Source organism: Budorcas taxicolor, chromosome 20 (assembly GCF_023091745.1).
Source record: "Budorcas taxicolor isolate Tak-1 chromosome 20, Takin1.1, whole genome shotgun sequence".
Taxonomy (NCBI): Eukaryota; Metazoa; Chordata; class Mammalia; order Artiodactyla; family Bovidae; genus Budorcas; species Budorcas taxicolor.
This window is the reverse complement of record NC_068929.1, coordinates 65,479,090-65,484,096: the sequence shown is the minus strand read 5'-3', so window position 1 is coordinate 65,484,096 and position 5,007 is coordinate 65,479,090. Positions and strand designations below refer to the sequence as shown.

Sequence of the window (5,007 nt, the reverse complement as noted above, 5' to 3'; positions counted from 1 at the left end):
GTCCTCTACTTGCATGGTGATTATCCTTACCGACTCAATATGATTTGCACCTGTTTGTGATGAAGCATTTTATACATGTGACCAAAATACCTTTGTTAGAAATAGGAACATACTAGGGCTACTGTACACTTGCTGCTAATTTTTATTTTATTCCCAAATAGAATGTAGGCTACTCTCAACTGAAGGTTTGGCTGACTACACCTGTGAACAAAATTGTGCCCAATGCCTGCTGGGTAAGTAAAGTTTTATTGGAACACTCTTTTACATATTACTTAATGCTGCTTTTTTGCTTTCATGGTAAGGTGGAATAGCTGGGACAGCTATTAAATAGCCTTTAAAGCCAAAAAAATTTACTGTCTGACTCTTTGCAGGAAGTTTGCCCATCCCTGTCAACTGCATCACTTAATGACACTAAGAGAGACAGCCTCATAGGGTTAGGCAGAGACTGGCTTCTTTATGACGTGAAATCAGGTAAAGGATGCTTCTTTGCTGTTTCAGCTCTGCTGATGTCACCAAAGTCTTGGCTCCCTGTAACTGATGCTGAATAGAAATACAGAGACAGAGTTTGGAGGGAATGAAAGATGGCTTTATTCCTCTGCCAGTAATAGGGGGAAGACACGGCAGGCTTTCATCTAAAGAACTGTGCCCCACCCCCAACATGGGCAGTTGGGGGGATCACAAAGGTGGAGCTCACGGTCCAGGGTATATGGTAAGGAATAAAGCAGTGAGAGTCTTGCTTTCTTCTTTTTCTTGCCTTTTTTCAAAACAGTTAGAACTGCTGTCAGGTAGCCCAGTAATCGGGTCTGTTTGTCAGATTTATCAGCCTGCGATCTTTTTTCTTAAATGTAAAAAGCTACAAGGGATGGTCTGTTGCAAGCGAGCACAGATTCTCTTCCTATATAGGTCATTACAGAATATTGAGTAGATTTCCCAAGTGTTATACAGTAGGTTCTTGTTCATTATCTATTTTATAAATAATAATGTGTGTATGTTAAACCCCAGCTTCTAATTTATCCCTCCCTCCCATGTTTCCTCTTTGGTAACCATAAGTTTGTTTTTAAAATTTGTGAGCCTATTTCTGTTTTGTAAATAAATTCATTTGTATCATTAAAAAATTAGATTCCACATATGGGGATATAATATGATATTATCTTTTTACATCTTTTTTTTTTTTTTTAACATCTTTTTCCTTAAATGTAAAAAGCTACAAGGGGTAGGGCTTCCCTGGTGGCTCAGAGGTTAAAGCGTCTGCCTGGAATGCGGGAGACCTGGGTTCGATCCCTGGGTAGGGAAGCTCCCCTGGAGAAGGAAATGGCACCCCACTCCAGTACTCTTGCCTGGAGAATCCCATGGAGGGAGGAGCCTGGTGGGCTACAGTCCATGGGGTTGCAAAGAGTCGGACACGACTGAGTGACTTCACTTTCACTTACCTTTCTCTGTCGGATTTACTTCACTTAGTGTGATCATCTCTAGGTCCGTCCATGTTGCTGAAAATGGCATTACTTTGTGCTTTTTTAACAGCTGATATTCTATAATATATATGTATTACATCTTCTTTATCCAGTCATCTGTTAATAAGTAGCAACATTTTGGGGACAATTTATTATGCAGCTATAGATAACCATTACACAGCAGGAAAAAAAAAAAACAACCCCAGAACTGAATGAGGGAATGGTATAGCTTTCAGCTTGATAGAACTTGTTCAGTCTGCTTTACTTAAGTTAAATGCAATTGGAGAATATTATGCAGCTATTAATAAATTATCCTCTGTAGAAGCAGACTGTTAATTTGACATGAGTTCAGGCATCCCCACCTATTTTCAAACACATGCTGGGTCTCTGTCCTCTCATAGGTTTGCATAGTGTGCTGGGTCCTCAGCTATCTTTATGCACAGACCTAATATCTTAGCTCCTGCAGAAAAATGGCCTTATACATATGAACTGGCTAATATTTATATGAAAGAAAATGCCAGAAAAATGCCTACTTTGTATTGAGCTGCTGCTATTTCTTTCTTTGAAAATGAAACTATGGCACATCACAGATACAGGTTTGGACTTTGCAAACATTCCCGCTTTGACCCATGTTCACTTGGTGGAACAGCTGTCGTGCTCAGCAGCTTCTAGCACCTGCGCTCTGCAGAGGAGCCACGCGCAGCAGGCACTGGGCAGCTGCAGCTGGATCCTCTCACCCCGCTGCCCCTCAGACCTCTGGCAGCTACCTGGGTGGCTGTCAGCCAGAGCTGTGCAGGCAGCAGGAGCAGGACTCAGCTGCCAGGGCTGCTTGGCCCAAGATAAGCTGCTTCTGGAAAAGACAAAACGACTCAACTCGTATGCTCTACTTTTCTTCGGTCATTCTCACCTGCAGAATCTTGGAGCTATTTTCTGAACATGGGTATAAGCTTAGAAAGCACGCAGCCCTGGACACATAGATACACACACAGACACACATGCCTGTGCAGACACCTTCATTCTCATGTTTGCTTCGTGTGGATGGTTAACAGAACGGAAGAGTCCTCTAGTTCTCTAGTCCATCCGGTGCCTTTAAACTGACCATCCCTTGCTGTACCTTGGGGGTGATTTTTAAATGCAGATTTGGAGTCCTGTCCTGATCTAGTTGAATTAGTTGCTGGTGTTGGTGCCCAGGAGTCTGTATTTATGACAGATGGTGGTTTGTCCATAGCCATCTCCACCCACCAAGCGGCCATATGTGTTTGGTGAGTGGTGACCTGTTTTAGTTTGTTTATGCTGCTGTTAACAGGCTTCCCAGGTAGCGGGGTGGTAAAGAATCCACCTGCCAATGCAAGAGAAACGGGAGACGTGGGCTTGATCCCTGGGTTAGGAAGATTCCCCTGGCGGAGGAAACAGCAACTCACTTCACTATTCTTTCCTGGGAAATCCCATGCACAGAAGAGTCAGGCGGGCCACAGTCCATGGGTTGCAAAGAATCAGACATGACTGAGCAACTGAGCAAACACGCTGTAACAACGTACCATATAGACTCACGGGCTTAAACCAGAGATGTTGATTGCCCTGTAGCTCGGAAGGCCAGCAGTCCAGACTCAAGATGCCTGCAGGCTGGTTCCTTCTGAGGCTGGGAGGGAGAACCTGTTTTCAGGAGTCTCTCCTCAGCTTGTAGACAGCCACATTCTCCGTGTCTCTCACAGGGTCTTGCCCCGTGTGTGTCCAAATGTCCCCTTTTTATAGGGACACCCATCTTATTGGATTGGGACCCACACTAATGACCTCGTTTTAATTTTATTACAGCCTTGAAGACCCCCTCTCCATATACAGTCATGGTCTGAGGTACTGGGGTCAGGACTCTAACATGTCTTTTTGGGGGATTCAGTTCAACCCACTGAACACTTTGAATGGTAAAGGATCCAACTTTTACTTTTTTCCAGAGTTTGGAGTTTTACCCTTCACTTCCTCCAGAAGCTCCCTGCCTCAACCATCAGTAATGAGGTGTTGAGAAACCATGGGTTGCTGGGTGGCCGTATTATGACTATATGGCCATAGCCCATAATAGACAGTATGTCCTCAATTTTCCACAATAATAACATGATCATGGCTATGCTTATGGGCACTTACTATCCATGCAAAGTGTCTTACATGCATTATTCTATTTTAACTTTCACAGCAAACTTTGAAGAAATTGCTGTCATGTCTCCTAATTTAAAGATAATAAGACTGAGGCATAAGGAAATCGGGTAATTTGGCCAAGACCTCAGAACTAGGGCTTCCCTTGGGGCTTAGCTGGTAAAGAATCTGCCTGCAATGCGAAAGACCTGGGTTTGATCCCTGGGCTGGGAAGATCCCCTGGAGAAGGGAAAGGCCACCCACTCCAGTATTCTGGCCTGGAGAATTCCATGGACTGTATAGTCCATGCGGTTGCAAAGGGTCGGACACGACTGAGTGGCTTTCACTTTCAGAGCTAGTAGATGCAGGTTAGGGCCCCAGTCCAGGTCAGAACAATTCTAGAAGTCATGCTTTTCTCTCTCTCTTTTTTTTAGAGTTTTATTTATTTATTTATTTATTTTACTTTACAATACTGTATTGGTCATGCTTTTCTCTATTGTACATTGTTATAAAGTTCTCGGTTCAATTCAGTTCAGTTCAGTTGCTCAGTCATGTCCGACTCTTTGCGACCCATGGACCACAGCACACCAGGCTTCCCTGTCTTTCACCAACTCCTGGACCTTGCTCAAACTCATGTCCGTTAAGTCAGTAATGCCATACAATCATCTCATCCTCTGTTGTCCCCTTCTCTTCCTGCCTTCAATCTTTCCCAGCATCAGGGTCTTTCCCAATGAGTCAGTTCTTTGCATCAGGTACCCAAAGTATTGGAGTTCCAGCATCAGCATCAGTCCTTCCAATGAATATTCAGGACTGATTTCCTTTAGGACGGACTGGTTGGATCTCCTTGCAGTCCAAGGGACTCTCAAGAGTCTTCTCCAACACCACAGTTCAAAAGCATCAATTCTTTGGCGCTCAGCTTTATGTTCTAATTGTTACCAAAGCCTCTTTGCATTTAGCTGGTCTTTCTTCCCTATCTCATTGGTCTAACTTTTTTGTCCCCCTTCTGTAGCCTGAGTGACTACATCCTTTCCTCATTGTCAGATGCTTCCATAAGGTTTCTAGGCCCTTTTGAGTCCTTAGTTTTCCAGGGTCCACACCCCTGTTCTTTCCTTGGGTGCATGCCCAGAGTCATCTGACCACAGTCCACCTCTTGGACCCTCCAGTTTGCTGATACGCATCTTAACGTGTTGTCCCAGTGTAGACTGGAGCTAGGTTTACACACAGTCTTGCTGTAAATGAGCTGGCTTATTATGCTCAGAGTAAAGAAACATCTCCCAGTCAAGTGTGCTTGTTGTCCCATCAAGACAGATCACACAGCTTCTGTTCCTTCCATGTAAGTTCATCAGAATATGGGCTAAGCACACATTGTGGGCCAGGACTCTATGTATACATCACCCTAAGAAATGCATTCCCACTGTGTTGACCAGGGCAA

General features: G+C 44.1%; 1 non-coding gene across 1 annotated transcript; it reads left to right on the top strand.

Annotated features, from left to right (window-relative positions):
- The first annotated feature begins 1,221 nt into the window (after window positions 1–1,221).
- TRNAS-GGA (transfer RNA serine (anticodon GGA)) lies at window positions 1,222–1,293 on the top strand. Its single transcript has one exon. It is a non-coding gene; the product is annotated as a tRNA-Ser (tRNA).
- The last annotated feature ends 3,714 nt before the right edge of the window (window positions 1,294–5,007 follow it).